The 13,534-nt window shown below is 38.9% G+C and overlaps 1 protein-coding gene across 4 annotated transcripts in view; it reads left to right on the top strand.

Annotated features, from left to right (window-relative positions):
- LOC150099946 (ATP-binding cassette sub-family C member 1-like) overlaps positions 1-13,534 on the top strand; it is a 684,487-nt gene that overhangs the window by 511,697 nt on the left and 159,256 nt on the right. The window lies entirely within an intron of this gene.

Below are 13,534 nucleotides of genomic sequence, written 5' to 3'. Positions count from 1 at the left end.
ATTCTCAACACTCCTCACCCACTTGCTCACAGTTTCCTTTCGTAACTTTCAAGGCTGTCATCACTCCTTCTCACTGTTCAACCAAGCGAAAGAACTTCCCAGTTTCAACCCTATAACTGCCTCTCAACAGTTTAAAAGTCTCAATCATATCACCTCTCCTTCTTCTATCCACCAAACTCTGCAGTCCACATTCCCTCAGCCGATCCTCATAACTAACATTGTACAGTCCTGAAACCATGTTATCTGCCTTTGTACCCTTTCCAAAATTAATTTATCCCCTTCACATCCTAGCTACTAAATCTGAGAACAATAGTTTAAGTGTGGTCTCATCAGGGTCTTATATAACAGAATGATAACTCTTTTATCTCTGCAGGTCAGCGTCCTTCTCATTATTGCAGCAATCTTCTGTGTTACCTTCACCACCTTTCCAATATGTCCCTTGAATTTCAGGTTTCTATCAATCATCAACGCCAGATCTCTTGTCTGCCCTACTTCTCCAGTATAGCTCCTCCCATAGAGTATGCAGCATCCCATCGATGTGTCCCAAACCTCAAGATCTTACATTTTACTGCATTAATCTGACACCCCATTCATTTGTCCATCTGTCTAGCTTATTCAAATCCTCCTGCAGAACTAACACATCTGCACTATTACTTATAACCATTCCCAGCTTCACATCATCCTCAAACAACTGAATATCCCAATGCAATCCACTGACAATGTCATTGATATAAAGGTTAAACAATATAGGTCCCTGTACTGAGCTCTGTGGGACCCCACTTGTAATCCTCTGCCTCCTTGAAACTGCTGCACAATACACAACTCTCTGATACCTATCGGACAGCCAATCCTGAATCCAGCTGACCAACCTGAACCTCCTAATCCCTGTGCTACAACTTAAATATCAGCTTAACGTGTGGCACTCTGTCAAATGCCTTCGCTAAATCCAAGGAAATGGCAGTATATGCCTTTCCCTCATCTACTGCTCTTGTAACTTTATTATAAAAGGCTAGCATATTACTAAAACAAGAGTGTCCCTTCATAAATCCATGTTGACTCTCATAGATAATATTTCCTTCATCTGCCCAATGTTGTATACGGTCCCTAACTAATTTCTCAAAGATCTTAATAACTACTGATGACACACAAACTGGCCTATAATTAGACACTTCCAGTCTGCTACCACCCTTATGAGATGCCACTATCTTACCTTTGTTCCATTCCCTGAGCACCTTTCCGTAGCCAGAAGACTTTCATTCAAAAGCCAGGTCAAAGGATCTGCAGTTTCCTTAGCACATTCTCTCAAAACTCGTGGTGAAATACCATCCAGTCCCACAGCTTTACTGACATCCAGAGTACTCAGTATTTGAAACATGCTCTCCTGCTGCACCTCTAAACCTCGAACCTGCTTTATCCCTCTAGTAATAAAATTTACTCCTCTAGGATGAAATACACCAATAAAGTGTTCATTGAACAATTCCACTATGTCCTCTGCATCAGTCAGTCAATTACCATTTTTATCCCACAATGTCATTCTTCCACAATCATTTCTCCTCCTACTGACTACATAGCTAAAAAATTCCCTAGGATTTTCTTTGGATCTTAGGGCCAATCTCTTTTCATATTCCAGTTTTGCCTTCCTTACCATACTAGTCACTCTCCTGTCCTATGTCTTATATTCTTCATGCATCTGCTCTTCACCTGTCTCCTTATATCTCTTCCATAGCCTCTTTTTCACATGCACTTCCTGTTTAATATTGTTTGTCATCCACTTTACACCAAATTGTGTCCTCTTCTTCACTTCTGAAATACAGCTTACTATTGCTACTAAAATATATTCCTCCTTCCATGAAACTTCCCCAAGTTGATGTCTAAGACTAATATAATCACCTGCCTTATAATTCCACATATGTTTCTGTCTCTTTGGATACTCCTGCATGTCTATTCATCTTCCAAGTCAAAACCACATGATCACTCTCTCCTACTGGTGGGAAAGATGTCATCTCTTGAACCTCTTGTTCCCTCTATTACATGTTGCCTAAGACATTTGTCCCTCAATAATTCTAGAAATTCCATTCCCTTATTACTAAATGCATCTTCCTCTCCCCAATTTATACTGCTGTAGTTAAAATCTCCCATACCAATCATTCCTCTTGCACTTGCCAAGCTCAACTGTCTGAACATCTCCTGGTCCCCACACTCTGTGCTCCTTGGTTTGCAGCAACACCCTAAATATCCCGCCTTGCCTATCTTTACCTCACACCATATGCTTTGAAAATTATTAATGTCATGTCACTACCTTCCAAAGTCTCCACTCTTAGAGGACATAAGTCGTCATTTATCGTAAACAGTACTCCACCACCACCATACTTTCGATTCCTTTACTGTCGAAAAATGCTGTACCCTGCTACTTGTATTCCTGTTATTATATCCTCTTCTGTCAACCACGTCTCGGTGATCCCAATAATCTTTGGCCAGGCTGATGCCATCAGCACCACCAATTCCTCTCGTTTATTCCAGATTCTCCCAGCATTAGTATAAAGCATAAAAATGCCACTATTTCTATACCCAGCATTATCTCCTCCAGACTCCACTCTTCTCAGCATTAACTGATGTCCTCCCTTTCTCCCAAGTACCCTTTCCCACAAGAGGCCACCCCTGTTACCATCCACCTTGGGCATTCTGGTTTCCCTGCATTAACACACTGACTCATTCTGGACAGCAATCTCTCCAGATGCCTACATCCTTCCTCATTCAAATGCAAGCAGTCTCTCACATACAATTCCTCTCTGTCCTCAAATGCCCTCCAAGCATCCACACATTCCAATCCTCTCTTCTGATATAGTCTAGCTATTATGTTATTCAATATTACTGCTCTTCTGCTCAGCTCTTCACTATCATACCTAGGCATGATAGTGAAGAGCTGAGCACAAAAGAAGACGCAGAGAGGAAAGATAGTGTGTGTGTGTACTATCTCAAGCAAGAATCTCATATCTCTCGCTGCCCAATTTACAATGCCTCTCAAGTCATTTGTTCCTACCATCACAATCATCTTATCCACCCTTTCACCCTCTCTTAATTGCCATAGCCACACTTTCTATCCTTCCTCCAGGCAAACACTCCTCATGCATCCTATCTTGCACACCACGGATCATTTAATACCCATGCTCCCATGCATCCCTCACTCTCTCTCTCTCTCTCTCCTCTAACACTTTCTCTCTGTGTTCCCCTATTTACCTGCCTTCCTGACATCACTCTATCCCTGGTTCCAGTGGTCCCTCGCATTCTTCTCATTCCCTCTTTCCTACTGTTTCCATTCTCTGTTCTTCTATCATTCCCATAACTCTCTCTCTTCCACTGTTCCTATTCTCTCGTCTTCTATCATTCCCATATCTCTCTCTCATTCACTCTCTTCCACTTATCCTATTCTCTCCCTCTCTTCTACCATTCCCATACCTCTCTCATTCCCTCCCTTCCACTTATCCTATTCTCTCCCTCTCTTCTACCATTCCCATACCTCTCTCATTCCCTCCCTTCCACTTATCCTATTTTCTCCTCTTCTATCGTTCACATAACTCTCTTCTACTGTTCTCATTCTCTCCTCTCCTCTTCTATCATTCCCATACCTCTCTCTCATTCCCTCTCTTCCACTTATCCTGTTCTCTCCTCTTCTATCATTCCCATACCTCTCTCTTATTGCTTCTATTCTCTCCTCTTCTATCATTCCCAAACCTCTCATTCCCTCTCTCCTACTGCTTCTATTCTCTCCTCTTCTATCATTCCCAAAACATTCTCTCACCCCTACTCTGATTCGCCTTGCATAGATCTCTTCCATTCTTATTATCTCATCTTTCGTACTTCTCATCTCATTCACAAGATATTCCACCTCCTATTTAAACTCATCTTTCTCTCTATTAAGTTAGTCACTCTTACTTGCCATTCATTTTCCCAATCAAAACCATCTCTGCAAATTTCACAGTCCTCCCTGGGGCTTTGGTTTGGATTTTTCAGTAGATTATTGTAATGAGTGAGTTGTTACAGTGGTGTTTGCTATAGTGAGAGTCACCTGTAAGACTAATCTTTATGAGAGGTTCAAATATTAAAAAAAATTGTAGATGCTTCTATACTGTATTATGAAAATTTAGGTAATACTACCATCAAAGAATTGTTTATGGATTACTATTTACATTTTTCAAATAATGATATGTCTTCTGATTTCAGTTCTGGAACTTGATTTAGTAATCTTATATTATTATGGATTTAACTTACCTCTGAGCAGTAGCTCAGCTAATAGGTTCACCGTTACAATAGCACATGACAGTTGTTACTGGTGGCAAAACAGTGAAAAATTCTTTGTTTCATATTTTGACCTGGCCAAATATTTTTTCTCACCTGAAGATTGTTATTATTATGTAGGCTTTCATTGAGTCGGGTGATTCATCATATGAGGTCCACACTAATCATTATTTGCTGAAAAATGCTGTACCCTGCTACTTCTATTCCTATTAGTATATCCTTTTCTGTCAACCACATCTCAGTAATCCCAATAATCTTTGGCCAGGCTAATGCTATCAGTACCACCAATTCCTCTCCTTTATTCTGGATACTCCTGGCATTAGTATAAAGTATAAAAATGCCACTATTTCTATACCCAGCAGTCATACAATATCTATCATGCCTCTCCTTAAATTCATTCACTGTCAGAATTCATTCACTCACAACCACCTTTGTCAATCCATTCTGGTCAATTCATCACTCTATGAACAGAAAAATGTTTTCCCCAACCTTACTAACCACACTGTTACACAACCTCTAGAAACAACCTTTTGTTTCTCTATATTCATGATGTATTGAAAAATTTATTTTGTATTAGTCTTATAAAACATCTTTAGTAACTTATAAGTTTCTGTCATATCCTCCTTTTTTTCTGTCTATCAACTAACCATGGTAACTGACACACTTTCAATCTATCCTCGAGTACTACATGGGCCTTTCACCATTGTGGTCACTCATCTGGTACCCTTTTCCCAAAAAACCCAGGTGATCAAATCTAAGATGCCATAGTCAAGATGTGGGCATTTCCATGTTAAATTTTCTGTATCTATTGCTGTGATTCATGTCGAAGCTTCTGGAACAGAAACTACATAGACACTGGAATGCAAAAAAATAATTTAATGACTGAAATTAATTATTTACAAGCTGACATTTTGCTAGCTCAAGCCAGCATTATCAGAAGCATTTTAATGTACACTCAGTAAAGACACAAAACAAAATGACTTGGATAACAAGGGCATAGAGGATGACAGTGGCACTCTTTGTGGTAATTCCTGTTATTAGTGATGATGGATAGATAGGGTGTGCAACAAAATCTATTCAAGATCATACCATCAGTTCTGTTACAGCTGCCTGGATTCAGAACTTGTGCCACTTCTATGAGCAGTCTCTCCAATTTAAACTAGGATTTGTGATGTAGCCTGTTTTCTTCCAACTGCTGAAGTGATCTTTCTGCAAGGCATGTTGTGAGAGTCCACTCTTTGATTGCCATTCTGGATATATGTTTAAGTTATTTTTTTCAAGAGCAAAGTAGTTCATCCTGTCTGACCAAATCCTGAGTTCCCCACTGGTAGGATATTCACCTGAGACAAATAAAGGATCAACAGATATTGGTGATCCTTTATTTGTCTCAGGAGGGTAGATACTTTGTTTAAAGTTTGTATACTTTTCTGATTCTGTGTTGTTTCAGGTGGAAACCCTGTTGTATCTTTGATGTAAAGTAAAGATATGGTATGTTTTAGTCTGGTTTGGGAAAGTTGCAAATTTGTTGTTCTTTTAAGGAGTTTCACAAGGTTTTTTTGTTGTATCCATTTTGTTTATTATTATTAATATTATTAATATTATTAACATATGATCTCCATATAGCCAAAGACTCATTGTGGGAAGTACACACTACTGCAACAATTACATTCTCTCAATCTGTCCTCGTACTCCACATTCCAAAGACCACTGACAACCTTTGTGAATCTTCTCCGGACCCTTTCCAACATATTGAGGCTCAGAGTGGACAGGGGTACACAGCATGAGAAAGGTGGATACTCCAAGAGGAGGTGAGAGCATGTGTAGGCAGGAAAGAAATGGGATGACCAGGGATCAAGAGGAAACAGATGAAATTGAAAAGGGTTCTAAAATGAAGAAGCAGAAAGGGAAATGGCCCCAGTCCAGCATGGAGAGATCACATTGAGTGAGTGGTATCAGTGGAACTAGCTGTAGATCCAGAAATGAGCTGTCGTGTTTGTATACAAATGCTAGGAGTATAAGAAACAAGGCAGATGAAATGGTTGCACTAATTGCGTCTGTTCACCCAAAGATTGTTGGAATAAGTGAGACATGGTTGGAAGAGGATGACATCCTGACAGAAATAGAGATGGAAGGGTATGATGTGTTTCGTGAGGATAGAAGGGGTAAAAAGGGAGGGGGAGTGCTATTGAGGATAGAGAAAGAGTTATGACCATACAAAGTAGAGATGCAAGATGGAAATAGTGCCAATGGTTTTGAGGCAGTATGGTGTGAGATAGAAGTGAATGGAATCAAATACTTGGTGGGATGTTGTTATAGACCAGGTAATGTGGATGATGGTGATAGTGAAATGTATAGTCAAATTAGCCAAGCAAATAAGAAAAGGGTGATCATTATGGGTGATTTTAATTATGGCAATATAGACTGGAATGAAGAGATAGCAACTGGAAGTAAAGAATATGAGTTTCTTGAGTTTTTGAGGGATACCTACCTCAGACAGTATGTAACAGTGGACACATGGGGATTAAGGGTCTTGAATTTGGTCATCTCATCAGAGGATGTAATTATAAATGAGGTGTCAAATCATCCACCAATTGGTGAAAGTGACTATGAGGTGATTACCTGGGTGGTTGCCAGCAGTGCAAGGATCCCTGTGAAAAAAGGTTATATTTAGAACTACAAGGGGGGAGGGTGATTATGAAGAGCTCAGGAGACAGCTTGCGGGTGTAGTGTGGAATGAGGAGTTAGCTGGAAAAGAGATCAATGCAGCTTGGGGGATTTTCAAAAACTATTTAGTAGATGCAATGTCTAAATGTATTCCAAGGGTGAGAAGGTTAAATAAGGTAGGTGTGAGATGGATGAATAAAGAGATTAAGCATGAGATATACAGAGAAAAAGGACATTATGGAGGCAGCATAAGAGAAGTGGAAGTAACCAATTTCATGAGGTCTACAAAGACCAGGCAAGGACTTGGTTGGTGAGAGTAGCTAAAGAGAGGTATGAACAGTAGTTAGCTAATGAAGCCAAAAAGAATCCTAGGGAGTCCTTTCAATATGTACCAGCAAAAGAAAGAATGATTATGGAAGGATGACATTGATTGGAGGAAATGGTATAAAGACAGCTGTTGCAGAATGTGTGGGGGAGTACTTAATGAGCAGTTCATAAAGATCTTTCAATCTTGTGAATGTGACTTCATGGAGAGATTGAGAGCAGTTGATGATGGGGAGGAGAGACTGACTGTAAGTGAGCAAGAGGTGTTTGGGGAGTTCAGTAAACTAGATGTAAATAAGGCTGTTGGACTTGATAATATATCACCGCATATTCTGAAGGAATGTGCCAGAGAGTACACCTGCCTTGACATATTTTTTTAATATGAGTCTTGCACTTGGTCAAGTTCCTAAAGAGTGGAAGAAGGGCAAGATTGTGCCACTTCATAAAGGAGGTGATCGAACTCAAGCATCAAACTATACGCCTATCTCTGTGTCAGGTTAAGTTGTTGGAGAAGCTTGTGAAACTAGGATCCAGAGTTGGGTTGACAACAATGGTATAATCTTTGATGGACAGTATGGGTTTGCTAAAGGGAGGTCATGTTTTAGTAATCTACTTACTTATTACAATAAAGTGATTGCTTCCTTGGACAGAGAAGGATACACAGTAATATACTTGGATTTCGCAAAGGCTTTTGATAGCGTACCTCATGATAAGTTTACAGTCAAACTACAGCAGATGGGATTGGATATTAGATTAGTGCATTGGATTGGAGACTGGCTATCTGATAGATATCAACAAGTTGTGTTTTGGGGTGCGATATCCAGGAAATGGAAAGTCACTAGTGGAGTGCCTCAGGCGTCTATTTTAGGACCATTACTATTTAACTTGTATATTAATGATATTGGCGAACACTACTATCCCCAATTATGCATCATCTGCAAACAGTTGCATATCACTTGTTAAACCCATCCCAATATCATTAATATACAAAATAAACAACAGTGATCCTAAAACTGACTCCTGCGGTTCACCACTAGTGACCTTTCTCTTACAGGATACTGCACCCCCATATACAACTTTCTGATACCCATCTGACAATCAGTCACTGATCCAACTCAGAATTCTGTTGTCGAATCCCATCTGTGTCAATTTATTTAACAGATTGTTGTGTGGCAGTCCATCAAAAACTTTTGTAAAATCCAAGTATACCACTGTATATGCATTGCCTCTGTCCAAGGTATTTGTCGCCTCGTTATAGTACATAAGTAAGTTAGTAAAACACGATCTCCCTTTGACAAACCCATGCTGATAACCACACAGAATACTGCTGTTATAACCCATTTCTGTATCCTTCTTCTCAATCTCTCCAGTACCTTCACCACAACTTCAGATATACAGATTGATCTATAATTTGAAGCTACAGCCTTATCACCACCTTCATGCAGTGGAACAATGTTATCCTCCTTCCACTCCCTTCTTATTAAACGGGCATGCCAGTGCTATTGCCAATTCCCTGGAACATTCCCTTAATATATGTGATGATATGTCATCAAATCCTATTGCCTTATTGACATGAAGGTTATTTCTTTCCTCAAATCCTCCTGCTCATTCACAATTAAGCCAACCTCTCCTATGTCGTCTACACTTAATTTCTTCGTGATTCCACACTAATCAGGATGAAATACCTTTATAAATTGATCACTGAATACCTTAACAATATCTTCTGCAGCAGTTACCATCCTACTATTTTCATCCATTAGCATCATCTTATCATGATCATTATTCTTTCTACTTGTCACATATCTAAAATTTTCTCTATGGTTTTTATTTGTCTGATTTGCCAATTTATGCTCATTCTGCACTTTTGTTTCCCTTACTAACTGAGTCACTTTCCTAGCTTGTTCTTTATACTCTTCATGAAACTGATTATTACCATTATTTATCTTGTACTGCCTCCAAAGTACCTTCTTCCAGATTTCATGCTTAAGCCCCTCATTCATCCATTTTACAGCTATCTTATTCAGTCTTTTGGCCTTTGGAATACATTCACACATTGATGCTATTATGTATTTCTTTGTCAGTTCCCAAGCAGCATTCATTTCTTTACTGCTCAACTCCTCATTCCATGCTATAGCTCCAAGCTGCCTCCTAAGTTTATCATAATGATGATTATGTTTGAATGATATGAATAGATCCTGTTGTTTCAGGCTCTATTCATATCATTGAGGACAGATTTGCTCTGCTCTTGGAGGCTAATGTTTTGAAAATTTTGTTTCTGGACAGGATGGCAGTGTGAAATGGCATGTAGATATCAGTCTCTATGTATAGGCTTATGGTAAACTGAATACATGAGAGACCTATCTGCTTGCCTTGTAACTATAGTATCCAAGAAGGCTAGAGCTTCTTCTTTTTCCTCTTCCACTGTGAAATTAATTTGATGATTGAAGAAATGTAAAAAAGTTATTAGTTATTATTATTTGCATGGAGTTTCCCTAGTGTTGTACTACCCAAGTGATCATTTACACTTGGGCTCGCCGATAGTTTTTTCGGCATGAAACTCTATGGATTTTGATGGATTTCGATCCGAGTTTCGTACCCAGCTATAAAAACATAGGGGGATTTACCATCCCCCTTTCTATTGAAATGTAAAAAAGTTAGAAAGAACATGAGATATTTTCAACTATACTTTGGGCTTGATTGTGTGTGTGTTGGGCAGGGGGGGGGGGGAAGAGACCGAATTAAGTGAAAAAAATGCACAATTTCAAGTATAATGTTCGCAGCCCATTGCGACACCTTGAATTTGTTTAAAGGGCTGGTTTTTCCACCCAAAATATACCAATTTAAGATAGTGCTTAAAGAGTTCACAAATGTCAGGGAAATATATTTTGGAAAGTAGAACTAATGTATCATCTACTGAAATCTGGGTGACACTAATAGAACCATAGATTTTTGGTGTACTGTCCTCTCTACTCATCATCATTAATAATAGGAATCACCAACAAGTGCACCACTGTCTTCCTCCATGCAAGATTGTCCTTGTTATCCAGGACATTTAATTTTTTTGTCTTTGTTGGGTGTGTATTATTAAAGTACAGGACTGTACAAGGATGGTTATGAGAATCGGCTGAGGGAATGTGAACTGCAGAGTTTGGCGGATAGAAGAAGGAGAGGTGATATGATTGAGACTTTTAAATTGTTGAGAGGTGGTTACAGGGTTGACACTGGAGAGTTCTTTCACTTGGTTGAACAGTGGGAAGGAGTGATGACAAGAGGCCATCCCTGGAATTTACGAAAGGAAACTGTGAGCAAGAGGGTGAGGAGTGGTTTCTTTGCATGGAGGGTGGTTGAGCCATGGAATGCATTGCCTGATAGAGTGGTGAGGGCTACAACGGTCAATGAGTTTAAGGAGTGGTATGATAGACTTTGTGTTTCTTAGGGGGGGGACCTCCTCTCGATGAGTCTTGACAGACTTTATGTTCTTAGGAAGGACCTCCTACGATGAGTCTTTTGACTCCATGGAGGCCTGAATAATAATAATAATAATAATAATAATGATGATGCCAGCTTCAACTAGTGAAATGTTGGCTTGTAAATAATTAATTTTAATCAATAAATTATTTATTTGCATTCAAGTGCCTACATAGTTTTCTGTTCCAGAAACTTCAACATGAATCAAAATGTGGCCATATCCTAGCCTTATAAAGAGAGATAATAACTTCCTTATCTCTACTTTTGCAGTGTGTTCTTCAATATCCAAGTACTATTTTGAATATTTTGTCCCCTCCCTTTTGCAGTATGTCCTATAAATTTCCACACCATCTTCACCATCATCCACAACATCATCAATGTAATACACAGCATATATTTTCATCCCAAATTGCATAACCTTACACTTGGCAATGTTAAACTGACATCCATTATTCTTATCTCACAGTGCCAGTTTATTTTAATCACCTTACATAACCTCTACATCACCTTTATTAACCCAGTTTTGCAGAGCTCTGTTCTATCATTTGAGTCATGTTCTGTATCGTTAATGTACAATTTGAGCAGCAATGGCCTTAGTACAGTGCTATGAGGCACTCCTCTAGTCATTCTCCTGGATTCAAACTGTGCTTTAAACTCATTCAGTGTATCTACATTCACTACAATGTCAGGCATGCATTATCACTGACCAACCACTCTCCATCCAAAGAACCTATTCCTTATGCCCTTGCTCACACTCACCTGCTCTGGTGGCCTTCTCTTTATTTGCATTGAGATATTTAGATCATAGTATGCAAGCTGATATCCCATTTAATCCTTCAGTCATGTTTGTATTCATAACCATGCTTTGTAGTATGAACAACATGAAGGGAAAATAAACAGTTAATTCATTAATCTTATTTACTTACTTTTTGCTGGATTTCTAACAATCATCCTAATAGCACATGAATATAAATGTGATAGACACATAGCCCTAAATTAGATAACAGCAGAAACAATTCAGGTAATAACTGAAAAGGAACTAATGTGCTAACAAGACTTTTTCTTGGGACTGGAGAAAAATGTAGTTAAATCCTGCTGATTTTTCTGAATTGAATCTTTCTGAATGAACTTAATTTTGATCCCAAGAAGGGGTTGCCTTGTTAGAACATAGTTCCTTCTCATTATAATTTGAAGTGTTTCTACAACCATCTAATTAAGTGTGATATGTCACCTATGTAGCATTTAATTAGAGTGATAGTGAAATATCAGTGATCAACAAATTAATTATTTTGCTATGGTGTTTTTATGTTGTAAATCATTGTTACAAATAACAGAGAGTAGAATATGGTAGAGCTGAATTTCAGACAGGACAGAACACAGGTGGTGTTCCACATTGTGCTATACTTGGACTACTGCTGTTCAATTTGTCATCAATAATATTTTAAATAATTTGGTGGATGGGAGATGGCGCTAGTCCTTGGTGAATGTGACGGTCGTGTTTAGTTAGGCTAGAAAACGTGTTTTTGAATTTAAGTATAGTGTGACTTTTTGTCTCAAATTGTGTTGCAGTTGTGCATCGGTTAGATACAAGTGTCTTTCAGTGGTGTTATTGTTTGAAACTGTGTTGTGTATATTGTGTTTTCGCTGCCGTTTGTTTCATTACTTCAACATGTAAAGATGACGTCCAACAAGAAACGTATGTCAGCAGCACGCAGGACTCCTACTTCTACACGAAAAGCTGGCTCAGCATTAGATTCTTCGCAATGGATGCATTACGGAAACTGCTACATGTATGCACCAAAGAATGTGAAGAATCTGTGGTCGATCTGGCTAAATGAGAAGAACGAAAATGTCAACGTATGTGAGAAGTGTTTGTTGGAATAGATATTAGGAATGGAAGCAGACGTCGGGATCATAGTGGAAGAACTTCAGCGGGAGTTCATGAAAATGAATAATGACCTTAATCTTCTGCATGAAGAATTGGAAGTGCTCAGTAAGGAGATACTGGAAGTTAAAACTGAGTTTAATTTGTTAAACAGAGAAATTAGGACTATAGAGATTACTTTAGCTGAAGTAACTAGAACAGGATTACTTGTGGGTGAGTCTTTGGTGAATGATGAAGTAATAAATAGTATGGGAGTGATTGGGAGTCAACAAAATAAAACCACAAGAGGTCTAGAAGAAATGAGATGTCGTGAGAGTGGGGGGGGGGGGGTAAGTAAAAGAGCGTCGAGTGATGAAACTGGGAGAGTCATGCTGAATAGCGTAGAAAATGAGTCCATGAGTGACGCTTGTGTGGACTTGAAGTTAAGAGTGGTAAGATATATGGTGATTCTATGATGAAGGGTATGGAGAGCGGTATGCCTGAGGAGTGCTTGGCTGGTGGGACAATAGAAAGAGTGGCTTTAGCAATAAAGAGTGGGCATGATACAGACATGATGATAGTTATGGTGTGAACAAATGACCTTAGTGGTAGTATAAATCGGGTAGCAAAAGATTTAAGAACATTGTTAGATATTGTGAAGAGAAAATATGTCAATGGGAGGATAGTGTGTGTGCAGCCTCGTTTTGATAATTATGAGTTAAGTAGATGAGCGATGATAATGAATGATATGATTACAAGAATGTGCAAAAATAAGAATTTGTTCATGTCTGGAGTGTGTTTGAAGGCAAAAGACAGGTGTATGCAAGAGATGGGGTGCATCTGAACATGGAAGGTCATAAGAGATTGAAGACATTACTGTTTTCTGAACAAGTTGAAGAAATTGGGCAGGGAAACTAA

This window comes from Typopeltis vanoorti, chromosome 13 (assembly GCF_054136105.1).
Source record: "Typopeltis vanoorti isolate ZY-2024b chromosome 13, IOZ_Tvanoo_1.0, whole genome shotgun sequence".
NCBI classification, from domain to species: domain Eukaryota; kingdom Metazoa; phylum Arthropoda; class Arachnida; order Uropygi; family Thelyphonidae; genus Typopeltis; species Typopeltis vanoorti.
This window is presented reverse-complemented; position numbering and strand designations above follow the sequence as displayed.